Here is a 15,621-nt window from a genome sequence, read left to right as displayed (position 1 = left end):
GACGATATTACTGTGTGCCGTCAGTGAATATATAGTTAATGCCAGTCCTAAGAAGCAGTAGATGATCTCACTGGATCCTGAAGGTGGTCAGTAATGTCCTAGAATTGAAAACAATCCGGGCAAATGTTCCAGTGCAGAGGATACAGGGCTGCCTTGGTATCCTGATCCTTATAATGGTACGAAACATTTATTGAGCACCTCCTACATGCCATGCTCTGTGCTAGCCACTTTATTCTCACGTGCTCATGAATCCTCAGAGCACCCTAGGATGTGGGCTTATGAGTGCCCCTTACTGCAGGTGACAAGGCTGAGCCTTCAGGAGGCGAAGTCATCTGCCCAAGGTCACATAGAGGTGACCTCCACCCCTAACCCTGCTCTGGCTTCCCTCCCAGTTTGGGTTGTTGTTATTAAACAAGAGGACTAGCAGGCCCAATGGCCTGGCATGGGGCCAGGCATACAGCAAGCGCTTAACAAATGAACCTCTTTTCTTTTTACCTTCATAACATCTTAGCTGAACTTGAATTTGCAATAGTGACCATTCATTCATTTGTTCATTAAATGCTTGTGTAAGGGGCTCTTACCCAGGCCAGGCCCCTACTGGGCAGAAATGCATGAAGCTGTTGTTCCCTTAGTTGGGGGAAGTTTGAACTCTCCAGGGGCAGGAGGAACTATTTCTCCCATCTGTTTCAGCCTTACAGCCAGATCCCTTTACTCTGTATGACTGAGAATACCCTGACCCATCTCCTGCCTTTTCTGGAAGCTCCAGGATCCTGACTTCTGCTGTTTTCAGTTGAGTGCATCTCCTAGGCTTGCTAAAAGTTCCACTTCCTGATTATTAAAAATATAACATCTCACATCCTGGAGTCATGAACGTGCATTTCTTTTAAAAGCAATTCGCTTTTCCCCATGCACTCTCCCTTGTTTTTTAAAAGTAACATGTCTGGGGAAGGGGGGGGCGGCGTACCTCATCAACAAGGGTACCTGCATAATGGACATTTGTATACCTAACCCTGAATTGTGCCCCACATCTTGAAAATTTTTTAAAAAGTAACATCATAATTTTGACAGAAGTCAAACTTGGGTTGCCAGGTTTCTGTATTTTTACCATGTTTTAATGACCCGAAGCTGCAAGCGTCTGAACTAGCACTACTTGCGAACTTCTTAACCTAATGGAGAACACTGCAGATCTAACTTAATGTTTTTAAGGTGGGGGGGAGTCTGTGACATGTTAAACCTGGAGTTTTTGTTTGAAGGAATCTGAGTAGGGTCATGAATGCTTTGCCTGAAAGAAAGCCAGGATTCTCAGCGAGGAAGCAGACCAGCCGCCCTCATCTGTCTGGAAGCTGAACAAGAGAAAATCCTTGTGAAGTGTGAGGAATACAGACTAGATCGAGAAGACTCTCCGACTAGGGCGAACGAAGAGCACCTAAAGAATGCAGGAATTCATGCCTTTTCCTCCTCTGAAACCACATAAGGGAGGAAGTGGGAGAAAGGAGAAGGGAAACCCACCATTTGCCAAGTGTGTTGTGTTATTTCACTTATGCTCCCAACAACATCAAGATGGGTAGATAGATGTCTTCTCATTTCACTGAAGGAGACGTAGCCAGAGTTAACTACAAGCTTGAAATGTGAGTTTAGTTCCCTTGTTTTTTATTGTATGTTTTAATCACATAGGTGTGGGGCTCTAAAAATATTTATGTTGTTTGGCTTTTGCTCCTTTTGTTAATATTATAAAATGGCAGTATACTTACACAGTCTTCTATGACTTGCTTTTTTCACTTCATATTTTGTTTCTTTCAAAGATTCCTCTATGCTGCTGCACTACAGCTTTTGTTTGTTTGTCACCATATTGCCACAATGTATCCATTCTCTATTTGCCACAATGTATCCATTCTCTAGTTGTAACAGCAAGCTGCTGTGAGCTGTCTTATTCCTGTGTCCAAGATTTTCTCTTGGGCCTATAACCTGGAGTGGAATTTCTGGGTTGTAAATTATGGAATTCAACCTTGCAAGATACTAAATTGTTTTCCCAAGTGGTTGTTACCAGTTTCTCTCCCTCTTGCAACATACATGGGTTTGTGACTTCCTTTAAATCTAGAAGTGGGGACTAAGACAGTTCTCCCTCTCTGCTCCTCAGACAATGGCTTGTTCCATTCTGGTGCTCATCCACAAATAACTTTAATTCACCCTTTGGGTTCCATTGAGCCAAGATTCCCACATCAGGCTCCTCTGAGTCCATCATGTGGTTCTCAAGGCCAAAGGATCCTTGACAGTGATCATCTGTCCCATTGGCCTGACTCCATGTTCTGCAAGATTCCTCCCTTCTGGTGCTGGCTGACTTCCTGTGTTGGCCAGAAATGCAGGGCCAATATCGTAATTGTGGGAGAAGGACGTGTCTGTCCTTTCCACAGTCAGATGTTCCCAGGGAAACTGAAGCCAGCCCTCCAGAGCCTCAGCTCTGCCTCAGTCCCTTGTGTTTCCCATGAACTGGCTGCCTTACTCACTGGAGGAAAGATCCCTTTGAAAATCCAGAAAGAAGGCATTTGCTGGGCTGCTGTGAATACATACAGCAGCCTGTTGCTAATTGTTCCTTGGATCTCTTCATTTGGATGTTGTCAAGTTGGGACCTAGTTAAGACAAGACACCTTTTTCAAAATGAGTTCTGGCCGGGCTCAGTGGCTCAGCCTGTAATCCCAGCACTTTGGGAGGCCTAGGCAAGTGGATTGCCTGAGCCCATGGGTTCAAGACCAGCCCGGGCAACTTGGTGAGAACCTCTTCTCTACAATAAATTTATAAAAATTAGGTGGGCATGGTGGTGCATGCCTGTAGTTTTGGCTACTTGGAAGGCTGAGGTGGAAGGATCGTTAGAGCCTAGCAGGTCGACACTGGAGTGGCCCTGTGTCACTGCATCCCAGCCTGGGCGAAGGAGTGAGACTCCAACTCAAAAAAAATAAAAATAAAAAATGAGTTCTTTCTTTTTTTTTGAGCCAGAGTCTCACTCCATCACCCAGACTGGAGTGCAGTGGCACGCTCATGGCCACCGCAGCCTTGACCTGCAGGGCTCAGGCAATCCTTCCACTTCAGCCTTCCAAGTAGCTGGAACTACGGGCGTGTGCCACCAAACCCAGCTAATTTTTTTATTTATTGTAGAGATAAGGTCTCGCCACATTGCCCAGACTGGTCCTGAACCCATGGGCTCCTGTAATCCTCTCGCCTCTGCCTCTAAAAGTGCTGGGATTACAGGCATGAGCCACCACACCTGGCTGAGTTCTTTCATCTTTTAATGGAGTTGGTTTCCTTGGCAGACTGAGCAAATGTTACAAGGCTTCTGTGAAGCTTCTCTGGAGAGTCAGGGAGATACCGTGTGGTTGGCGCCTGCAAAGGAGCAGAGGTGAGAAGCTTCTGTGTGTACAGAGCTCTCAGTGGAGAGCACGTGGGTTTGGAGTCAGAGAAAATGCAGCCGTGGGCCCACAGCAGCTCCCTTACCAGAGCGACCATGGGCAATTCTTGCACAGTGAAGATGGTCAAGTGGGAAGCCAGGTGCCTGACACCCTGTGGAAACATCTTATCTTTCTAGGATTGGCCTTTCAGACAGCGAGGGAACATGCCAGTGTGACGCTGGCACCCGTATCAATTGGCCTGCACTTTAGGTGACACACGCCATGTCTTTCTTCTGATCATAAGACTCGGTCAAGGTAGATTTGGGGGGAAACAGTAAGGATCTAGGCAGTCGCCCTCCCACAGGGTGAAGCAGGCGGGCACCAGAAGACTTCCTCAGCCCAAATCTGACTCTACCATGGCAGTCATGCAAGGTTTTCCACTTCCTCAGACCTCGGACTCCTTGTCTGATGCCACAGCGGAGCTTTGGAGTGGCCTGCCAGCCAGCCCTGTGTGAGGCCCTGCTTTTCTGTGCCTGGGCATGGGGTGAGGGGAGGAGCGGGCAAGCTCTCCTCAGCCTCTCCCTTCTTTACTTAGGATCCTCTCTGACTTGCTGTGCCATCACTCCACACACCCAGGGGCAGTCCACACCCTGGCCCCTCTGTCTCTCCACTCAGAGGCAAAACTTTCGCCTCTGAACCCTTAGGAGCCAGAGCCATGGCCACGGAGGGTCCTTTCTCCCCAGGAAGGCATAGATAGAGGTGGTCGATAAAGCTCTTGACAAAACTCTCAATGATAAGCATGTAGAGATGATAAAATGAGGCCAACTTAAAAAAAATGCAAGTGTCACTCTTGTTCCTAAAATCTCCCTCAGCTTCCCATCTCTCTGGATAGGGGCCAACATCCTTACCAGGCTGTGTCCTCTCAAGATACCCCACCCCTTTCACCCACCCAGAGATCTCCCTGGGCCTGAGCCGCTCTCACCCCAGCCCTCCTTCCACTCAGCCTTTCTTCCTAGCGTGGCTCAGACAGCTGTGGACAGGAGAAGATGCTGAACCCCCTAAGACCTGGTTATGGTGTCTGTAAATGAACACTCTGGCCTCACAGACACAAGGTCTTCAGTGGACACTTGCTGCCATTCATAGTGGTTAATTCCCATGCCGACCTGCCCAGTTTTTCTGTCCCCATGGTACACCGCTCTCAGAGCTTTGAGAAGGCTCTGGAAGGACATTCCCAGTGGCCCACCTGTCTGCACACCTTCAGATGCTGAAATGCACAGCCTTGTGGCCAGCGTACACGCACCTCTGTGGGACAGGCAGCCAGATCCTGGCAGCATGTGCCCAGGTGTATAGTTCTGGGCCCATGCCCGGGTCCAGGGACTTGTGTGGGAAGTGCCAGCTCCGTCCACAGCAGGTCCTTTATCCTATTAAGAAGGATTTTCTTTTCATCCCCAGCCTGGAGTCTCCTGCTTCCTGCCTGTGTTCTTTCCTGAGCGGGGACAGTGACGACATCGGTTGTAAAGTCCACACCCTGCACTCGGGTCCTTGTCCCTCTGCTGAGAGCTGAGCACCTCTGTTCAGTCTCTCCAAAGTTTGGTTTCCTCCACTAAAACATGAGGCAAGGAATCTTGAACTCACAAGCTTGAGAGAATTAAGCAAAGCAAACTCTGGGAACAGTGCTTTATAAATTATAAACTCCCACACAAATGTCGGCTGTAATTACTGCCTTTTTTTTAACGCTTCAGCTCTCTTTCCTTCTTCAAGCCTGTATTTTTACCAGCGTTTTCTTCTGTAAGAAAATGAGTACTACTAAGTAAGACCGATTCCTTGAGAAAGGGGACGTGACATGCCCATGCGTTAATAACATTGTAAGCTTTCTGCACGCCTCCCAGAGAACTCTTTTTTTGCACACGGTAGTAACATGGAAGGTTATTTTCAGGGAGAAATATATTGTAGGAGACTATTTAATCATTCAACAAATAATAAGAGCTTATTTTGCATCAAATACAGTACAAGGGTGTTTTAGGGATACCCTTAAAATACTTAAAACAAGTATGTGTTTTAATCAGATATGGAACGGCACATAGACACAAAAAATGACTATAACGAAGGGAGAGGTTTCTTCTCTGTACAGATCCCTAGAAACAGGAGGCACAGGCGCCACACAGGGCCACCGAGGGCCACACACTGGCTCTGTCAGAATGCAGGGAGCCTTGTGCCCAGAAGCCTTCATTGTGGTTTCCCGGGTGAGGTGGGTGAGCAGGTTCAGGACTGATCAGTCTGAATAATTTCCGGGCTCTAGAGATGAAGGATGAAATTGAAGGTGTAGGCTCCAACGGGTCAGGTTGCATATGAAAAATGAGTCCCAAGTTGGTCCTTCTCTCCAGGAATTAGCTAGCCTTGGTTGGGGGTGGGGGAGAAACCAGTCCATCCAGATCGGCAAGACCCAAGTGCTAATGCATCAAAATACAGAAAATAATAAAGCATGACCAATACACAGAGAAATTAGGGCCAAGTAAACTGAAAATATGTTGGATTAAAATCTGTGGAGCAAAGTTCTTTAAAAGACACACACACACACACACACACACACACACACACACACACACACACACACACACACACCAGGAAAATATCCAGGCATGGTGGTGTACCTCTGTAGTCCCAGCTATTTGGGAGGCTGAAGTGAGAGTAAAGCTTTAGCCCAAGAGTTTGAATCTAGCCTGGGCAACATAGCAAGACCCTATCTCTAAAACAAACAAACAAACAAACAAACAAATAAATGCAACCAGGAGAGAAAAAGAATTCTCACTGCATACGCAGAACTACTGCTCAGTAGACCCTGCTTCCATAGGGAGCATATTGCATCTGCGATAGCTAGAGTCATGGTGTCGAATCTCTCTGGTGCATGGCCACCATGGAAATAGCGCCTGCAATTCATTTCAACAGACATTTGCCAAACACCCACCTCCTGCCAGGCCTGTGCAGGGAACCCTGAAGAAGGGGCAGACACGGGCACACACATGCCGAACCTCCTCCCGGGTCTATGTCCATCATCATGCCAGCATCACCAGTTGCTCACAGCACTCTGTTCTGTCCTGTCCAGCCAGCCTCACCTCAGTGACCTCCGCTGCACAATGTGGCAAGCAGCCGCCACCCACCCAGAGCTGTGTGGCACCCTGGCTCTTAGACCCCTCTGTCTATGGGGAGGGATGTTGATGGAGGAGAAAGAGAGGGCGAACTCCAATGATCTCAGACGGGATGGAGGTGGTGTTTGGGGGGTATGAAAGGAAAAACACGCGCCTGCATCGAGGGAATTGCAGCAGACACTGTGGAGTAACAGGATCTGAGATGGGCTTAAAGGACTTTGCTCTCAGCCAGGTGCAGGGTGAGAGGCAGAGGGCAGCAATGTGTAGATGTGCTTCTAAGAACAGGGAGCCCGTGGGTGTGCATGTTGTTGAAAAGTGGCGGAGGGACCATCAGGAGCCTGTCGCAGAGGCTGCGAGTGCCCGGCTGGAACGTGTGGGCTGCGTGCTGTAACAGTGGGGAAGGTCTGACCATCCGTGATCAGAACGGCTTCTGGAGGAGGCAGGATTGTATGTAGAATGGTTTAGGACTGGGAGGGTTTGGGCCGGGAAACTGGCAAGGAAGCCGCCGCAAGTGAAAGGGCAACAGGGTCTCCGCCCCAGGAGGACGTAAACTGCAAGGAAGGAGAGAGAGGTCTAGAAGTCTGGAAGGATTTTGGAGCCAACTGGACGTGGGATAGAACGAAAGTCAACGACTATCGCCTTGTTTTGAGCCTGAATGACTTGGAAGGCTCACGGGGACATGAACCTTGATGCGGAACCTAGGAAGAGATCCGATTTGGAAGCAGTCTGAGGTGCCGTGGAACAGCCAGGGTCTTTCTAAGCAGGGATTGACAAGATGGATCTGCAGCTCTGGAGGGAAGGTGGAGTCAGAAACCTCCACATTATCATGGGAATAGAAGCCCCAGAGCAACACTCTTGAACGCAGGGAAAGCTTGTAGCGTGACCAGGGCCTCCTGCACATTATGTGTAAAAAGGCAGGCAGATCCGGCAGTGCCTTAATAAGATGGCGCTGGCTCATGAATAAGCAAATCAGGGGAACTGAGTGGAAATCCAGAAATAGACCAGACCCAAGTGAAAAGGGAACTTTAACATATGATAAGGATGGCATTGCAATTCAGTGAAGTAACAAAGGACTTTTTCATAAATTTGGCTAGGACAATTAAGAACCATCTGCATTCTGAAACTTGATATAGATGGTGGTTGAACACCACTGTGGATATGCTAAGTGCCACTAAATTGGTACACTTCAAAATGGTTAATTTTATGATGGGAATCTCACCTCACTTTTTAAAAAATGAACCATCTGGAAAGAGATCCCTGTTTCATATCATACACCAAGATAAAATCCAAATGGATCAAAGATTGAAATATAAAAAAAAGAAACCACACCTAGGGGTGGATGGTGGTGATTGTTGTACAACAATGTGAAAGTACTTAACACCACGAAACTGTCCACTTAAAATGGCTGATGTAATTTTTATGGATATATATTTCACTGAGGAAAAAAAGAAGCCATAAAAGAACTCACAGAAAATATGGTTGAATTCCTTTATAACTCTGGGGTGGGGAAGGTCTTTATAGCCAAGATCAAAATTCAGAGGCCATAAAAAGAAAAAGTTTATAATATGACTATTCAAAAATAAAAATCCTCTGCATGGCTAAACACAATATAAACAAAGTCAAAAGACAAATGACCAGCTATGGTACAAAGAGTTCTTAAATATGAAGGAGAAATGCAAAACTCTGATAGAAAAAATAAGTAAATACATGAATACTCATGTACTTTTTACTGAAAAGGAAATAACGACTCTTAAAATCTCAGATCAATACATTTTTAATCTGAGATTTTTAAGAGCCATTAACTTTTTTTCCTATCATATGAGCAAAATTCCAAATGTCAAATAACACACTCTGTTGATCAGGCCGAGAGAAATAGACCCTCTGCCACACCTCTTTCACAGAGTAAAGGACACCACACCCCATGTGGGAGAGAATTTGGCAATAGCTACAAAAATTATATGTGTGTTTCTATTTCAACCAAGCGATCCTGCATCTCAGATATACCCTGAAGACACACCATCAAGAATATGAAATAAAGTACACACCATCAAGAATATAAAATAAAAACTGGGCTCAGTGGCTCAGCCTGTAATCCCACGCCTTTGGGAGGCTGAGGTTAGTGGACTGCCTGAGCCCACGGATTCGAGACCCGTCTGGGTAATTTGGCGAGACCTCATCTCTACAATACATCAAAAAATGAGCCAGGCGTGGTAGCGTGCGCCTGTAATTCTGGCTACTTGGAAGGCTGAGGCAGAAGGATCGCCAGAGGCCAGCAGGTCGAGGCTGCGGTGGCCGGGAATGTCCACTGCGCTCCAGAATAGGTGACAGAGTAAGACTACAACTCAAAAAAAAAAAAAGAATATGAAATAAAGTAGTCCAAGGTTATTTATTGCAGCCAAATGTTTAATACATAAGAGATTGGATATAACCTAAATGTTTTCCAGTGAGAGACTGTTCAAATATACTATAGTTCACCCACACCGAGGGAGAACTACACAGTGGTAAGGCAGAATGAAGGGGCCTCTGTGCTAAAAGTGGAAAAAAGACCCAAAGAAACCGGATGGAAGTCTAGAAATAAACTAACCTGTTTCTAGAGTAGGATATGTAGCCTGTTACCTTCTAACTAAGAAAGGAGGAAACATAAGAACAGATGGATGGATGGATGGATGAAGAAATAGATAGGTTAGGTAGATGATGGAGACTAGATAGATAAATGACAGGATAGATAGGTAAACAGACAGGTAATTTTCTTATTTTTGTAAAGGATAAATGCTTAGAGGAAAAACAAAAAATAGTTAAAGTGATTAACCATAGGAAACAAGCGGGAAGATGGGGGAGAGGGGGCAGAAGCAGGACTTTGCTGGATCTTTTTATCCATTTCTGACTGTTGTATCAGTAAATTTTTACATATTTGGAAAGGAAAATTAACTTTAAAAGAAAAAAGGAAATCCTATAATTGGAAAGAAATTTAATTTGAAATTAATGAGTCCAATTATATATCAAATAAGTAACATAAGCACACAGAGAAAAGAATTACAACCTATATGTAAGAATTTGAACTTTGCTCAGCCTGTAATCCCAGTGCTTTGGGAGGCTGAGGTGAGTGAACTGCCTGAGCCCACAGGTTCGAGACCCGCCTGGGCACCTTGACAAGACCTCATCTCTACAATAAATCAAAAAATTAGCCAGGCGTGGTAGCGCGCACCTGTAGTTCCAGCTCCTTGGAAGGCTGAGGCGGAAGGATTGCCGGAGCCCAGCAGGTCGTGGCTGCGGTGGCCAGGAGCGGCCACTGCACTCCAGTCTGGGTGACAGAGTGGTGAGACTCCAACTCAAAAAAAAAAAAAAAAAAAAGAATTTAAACTTTGAATACAATACTCGGGCCGTGTTATTATTGAACTAGAGTCTAAGGACAAAAGGAAATGCAAAGAAATCTTAAGCTTTCCGTGTTATGCTTATTGTTGGTGGTAATATTGGTATTGTGATTTTGAATGCTATCAGAGCCAAGATTTTCAGTGTCAAAGAAAAGAGATGAAAATGAATTCAAAGAAGGTCAGAAAAAACTCTAGGACACTGCTTTTTAAATGAAAATATTGAGAGGGACTCATGATTTTTTTTTTGAGTTGGAGTCTCACTCTGTCACCCCAGCTGGAGTGCAGTGGCACACTCACGGTCACCCCGGCCTCGACCTGCTGGGCTCCAGCAATCCTTCCGCCTCAGCCTCCAAGTAGCCAGAACTACAGGCGCACGCTACCACACCTGGCTAGTTTTTGATTTATTGTAGAGACGAGGTCTTGCCAAGTTGCCCGGGCTGGTCACAAACCCACAGACTCAGGCAATCCACTCACCTGGGCCTCCCAAAGTACTGGGATTACAGGCTGAGGCACCAAACCCGGCCGGACTCATGATTTTTTAAGAATTAAGTTTTCAGCCAGGCTCGGTGGCTCAGCCTGTAATCCTGCGCCTTTGGGAGGCTGAGGTGAGTGGCTTGCCTCAGCCTGCGGGTTCGAGACCCGTCTGGGCAACTTGGCGAGACCTCATCTCCACAATAAATCAAAAAATTAGCCGGGCATGGTAGCGCGTGCCTGTAGTTCCAGCTACTCGGAAGGCTGAGGCGGAAGGATCGCCGGAGCTCAGCAGGTCGAGGCTGTGGTGGCCGGGAGCGGCCACTGCACTCCAGTCTGGGCGACAGAATGAGACTCCAACTCAAAAAAAAAAAAAAAGAATTAAGTTTTCTAGCTCTTACCTGCTGAAAGGGCACAGAAGCAATGGGACCCTGCTGACTCTGGACATCCCCAGTGTTTAAATCATGATTTTTTAAACACCAGTCCACACTAAAAGGAGCTAGGGCTGCTTGGACCAACACTTAATTCCAGGCCTAAGATACAGAAAGTATACGGTGAGCCTAGTACACTTGTACCAGAAAGGGAGGAGGTTCTTAATAAAAAGCAGAAACACAGAGAACAAACCAGACGACACCATGAGGAAAAATAATCAGAAAGACCCAGAATAGAGGATATTTTTACTGGCCTGATCTCTTTAAGACTAAAGAAACGTAACAAACAAATATAATATGTGAGCTTTACATCCTGGTTCTAAAACACCAGCCATGAAATACTTGGAGACAATTGGGAAATTTGAATTTGAACTGAGCATTAGATGATATCAGGGAGCCCTGGCTGATTTATTTAGGTGAGAAAATAATATTGTAGCTATGAGGAGAATGTCTTATTTTTGGGGAGACATATGCCAATGTATTTAGGGGTGAAGTGTTATGATAGCTGTCAATTACTTTCATAAAACTTCTTATTTGGAAATACCTTAAACTTTACAGAAAGTTTAAGTATAGTATAAAGAATAGTATAAAGAACCCCTGTATATCCTTTACCCAGACTTGCCAATTAATAACATTTGCAACTTACTTTCAAATGATTTACTCGTTTCATGCTTATAAACGTGTATACATACAGCATGAAATGGTAACAACTGTTGAATAAATATTGTAGGCATGTGAGCATTTATTGGAATATCCTTTCGGTGTTTTTGTGCATCTGAAAATTTTGTAGTTAAAGACTCAGTGACCTGTCTGGGGAGGAACCCTATTTCAGGTGTCATAAGATCTTCAGGATATATTGTCAAATGAACAAAGCTAGATGCAGAGCAGGATATGTGGTATGTTACTTTGTGTTTGAGAAGGGGTAAACATCAGGACTGATATTTGTATTTGCTTGTAAAGAGTCGGAAACACCAAGAGAAGACTGTGAGGGAGGATGAGGAGTGGAGCGGATGGGATGCAGGGGGAAGGAGACTGCTGAGTGTACACCATGCAGGTGAACTGTCTTTTAAAATAACATTTTTAAAATTAAAAATGAGTGAATGGGTAAGTGCAGAAGGAGTCAGCCAGGGAAAGGAGACAAAGAAAACCCAGTCAGAAAGGCAGAAGCAGCAGCCAGGAAGCCCCTTCCACGGGCTTCCCGTAGCAAGGTGGACAAAGAGCACGTGGTACATGCATGGTGCTGAGTGAGCTGAGCTGGGAGGAGGATGGAGATGGAGGAAAGCCCACTGGGTATGTGGGGCCTGTGGGGACTCAGCTGAAAGTCGGAGCAGAACCTCACTAGGTTGGAGAAAGAATGTGGGTGGGGAAAGGGTGGTAAGTGGGGACCACCCCTTAAGGAGGGAGCGGGAGGGAAGGCGAAGAGGGTAGCCGGTGGGCTGCAGGATGAAGGAGAGAGGATTCTGAGCATCTCAGCGAGCCACAGGGACGCAGCTGGCACAGAGGGCAAGCTAGGCCAGAAGTGACTGGAATCAGAAAGGATTTGCTCCTGGCGTGGAAGGTGGAAAGTTGAGAGGACTGTTTGGGGTGGTATCTATGTTTTCTTTTCTTTCTTTTCTTAATTTTGAGTTGGAGTCTCACTCTGTCACCCAGACTGGAGTGAAGTGGCACACTCGTGGCCGCTACAGCCTCGACCTGCTGGGCTCAGGCAGTTCTTCTACCTCAGCCTTCCAAGTAGCTGGAACTACAGGCACACGTCACAAGCCTGGCTAATTTTTTGATTATTGTAGAGACGAGGTCTCACCAAGTTGCCTGGGCTGGTCTTGAGTCCCTGGACTCAAGCAATCCTTTCACCTCGGCCTCCCAAAGTGCTGAGATTACAAGCGTGAGCCACTGTGCCCGGCCCCATGTTTTCAAAAAAGACGGGTGATATTATCCGCTCAGAGTCATGAGGTAGGATTATGTTGCTTTGGGAGAATAGAGACATATGGAAGAGATGCCCAGATGAGTTTGTGCGGGGCCCGAGCCTGTAGGTAGAGGCAACAGGTCACTGAGTGTCCCTGGTGTTGCCTTGGCTTAAGTGTTCGTGTTCGTCCAGCTCTCAGACATCAGAGTGGAGAGTGACAGCCACCTGTGGAGGAGCTGGGGCTGAGTCCAGAGAACTGTTCCAGGTAGAAGCTCAGGGCAGCCATGCCTCCAAAAGTCCAACAGAGAACCACCCTCTGATCCAGCAATCCCACTTCTGGGTATAGACCCCAAAGAAACGAAAGCTAGGACATGAGGAAACATTTGCATGCCCATGTTCATAGCAGCATTATTCACAATAGGCAAGAGGTGGGAATAACCCAAATGTCCATCGACAGACGAATAGATGAACAAAATGTGGTCTATCCATACAACGGAATATGATTCAGCCTTAGAAAGGAAGGAATGGCCGGGCACAGTAGCTCAAGCCTTTAATCCCAGAACTTTGGGAGGCCGAGAAGGGAGGATTGCTTGAGGTTCGAGATCAGCCTAGAAAACACAGTAAGCCTAGGCAGCATAGTGAGACCTCATCACTACAAAAAATTTTTTTAAATGAACTGGGCGTGGTGGTATATGCCTGTAGTCCCAGCTACTCGAGACACTGAGGCAGAAGGATCATCTCAACCCAGGAGCTCGAGGTTATAGTGAGCTGTGATCCATGATCATGCTATCGCACTGACTCCAAAAAAAAAAAAAAAGGAAGGGAATTCTGACACTTGCTGCTACATGAATGAACCCTGAGGACATTATGCTAAGTATATAAACCAGACATAAAAGTCAAACACTGTCTGATTTCACTCATGTGGTCTGTAGAGTAGATTCCTACAGACAGAAAGTGGAATGGTGGTTGCCAGGGGCTGGGGGAGGAGAGAACGAGGAGTTAATGTTTATTTATATTTTTTATTTTTATTTTTTTAAAGACAGAGTCTCACTCTGTCACCCAGGCTATAGTGCAGCGGCATGATCACAGCTCACTATAGCCTAGCACTCCTGGGTTCAAGTGATCCTGCCACCTCAGCCTTCCAAGCAGCTGGGACTACAGGCATGTACCTCCCACCACGCCTGGCTAAATTTTTAATCTTTTTTTGTCACCATGAGGTCCCTCCATGCTGCCCAGGCTGGTCTTGAACTCCTGGGCTCAAGCGATCCTCCCACCTCAGCCTCCCAAAGTGCTAGGATTACAGGTGTGAGCCACCATGCCCGGTGGAGAGTTGAATGGGTGTATGAGTCAACCAGGACTGCCATAGCCAAGTGCCACAGATGGGGGACTTCAACAACAGACATTTATTTCCTCCGTTCTGGAGGCTGTAAGCCCAAGCTCAAGGCTTTGGCAGGCTTGGTTTCCCCTGCATCCTCGAACTCCTAGGTTTGTAGATGGCCGTCTCTTCCCTATGTCCGCACTCAGTCTTCCTTCTATGTCAGGCTCTTCTAATAGGACACCGGTCGATTGGATTAGGGACGACCCTGAGGGCCTCATTTTAACTCAATCACCTTTAAAAGGCCTTGCCTCCAAATCAGACCACATTCTGAGATGCTGAGAGATAGAATCTCAGCATATTAATTTTGGAGACGAAATTCAGTCCATAAAAATTGGTCTAGAGTCTCAGTTTGGGAAGATAAAAAAGTTCTGGAGATGGATAGTGGTGATGGTTGCACGACGATGTAAATGTCCTTAATGCCACAAAAGTGTACGGTTGAAAACGGTTAAAATGGCAAGATTTATGTTATGTGTATTTTACTGCAGTAAAAAGAAAAAAGTTTCAAAGAGAAAAAAAAGGGCCTCAGGAAAACAAGGGAACTGGGGTTAGGGTAGAAGAACCGTTGGGCCTCGTAGGATAGTCAGACAGTAGGGCTGGCAGCTGGAAGGGTGAGTGCATGTGGCCAGGCTCCAGGGAAACGTAGGAACTTGGGACCTGACCACCAGGAAGGTTTCTGAGTTGGCAGTCTGAGTGCCAGTTGCCAGTGGGTTCCAGGTGCTGAGTGAGTGTTGTTACCGTTATGACTGTAATCGCTCCTTCAGGGGTGGCAGGAGACATTTAATGAGTTCTTCAGGCTCTCAGCAGGAAATGTTTGGGCAGATCCTCCTGCTGTGTGGTCCCAGCTCTCCAGAAGATTTCTTTTGAGCAGTTTTCAAGCCATCACAGCTGCTTTCAGCCCAAACGTGAAGCCACAGCCAGTCAGTTGTTTCTATAGCGACTGATGTCCTTCAAAGAGGGAGAAAGTGGAGGGACCCTAAGAAAAGAACAAAGGAGAAAGGAACAGCACAGATATGTGACAGATGAAAAAGCCCAAGAGGGACAGAATGTGACCTAGTTTTATTGCAGCTTCGTTGAGAAGATTTCTGGCAAGCACACTTGACTGTTTGGTTTCATTTTATGTTTGTTGTGTTATCCTCACCTGAAGCTGTAAAGTGAGGGGACAGGATGCAGCGCTTTACTTGGTGAAAAGCCAATATTCAAGCACAGCTGAGAGGGTCAAGGAACGAGGAAAACCCAGGAAAATCCTGAGCCTTCTTAGTCTTACTCCTGGCGAGCTTTGTAGAAAACCAGGTACACTGAGGTTCTCTGTGTGCCTGTCCTTTTTTTAATTCCCTGGAAATTACCCCCAAAGAAAGGTTTGCAGTGTTTATACCCGGGTTAATTGCTTCCTAGCTGTGTGATCTTAGGCAAATTCCTTAACTGTTCTGGGCCTCCATTTCCTAATCCATAAAAAGGAGGGGAGCTGGCTCGATGGCTCAGCCTGTAATCCCACGCCTTTGGGAGGCTGAGGTGAGTGGATGGCCTGAGCCCGCGGGTTTGAG

The 15,621-nt window shown here is 46.4% G+C and overlaps 1 protein-coding gene across 2 annotated transcripts in view; it reads left to right on the top strand.

Moving 5' to 3' along the window:
* Positions 1 to 15,621, top strand: part of MGLL (monoglyceride lipase) — a 129,217-nt gene that overhangs the window by 81,678 nt on the left and 31,918 nt on the right. The gene's annotated exons all lie outside the window — the stretch shown is intronic.

Source organism: Carlito syrichta, unplaced genomic scaffold, assembly GCF_000164805.1.
Source record: "Carlito syrichta isolate Samal-C Ts95f unplaced genomic scaffold, Tarsius_syrichta-2.0.1 Scaffold302558, whole genome shotgun sequence".
NCBI lineage: Eukaryota > Metazoa > Chordata > Mammalia > Primates > Tarsiidae > Carlito > Carlito syrichta.
Note: the sequence above shows the minus strand (reverse complement) of the source record. Positions and strands in the feature narration are given on the sequence as shown.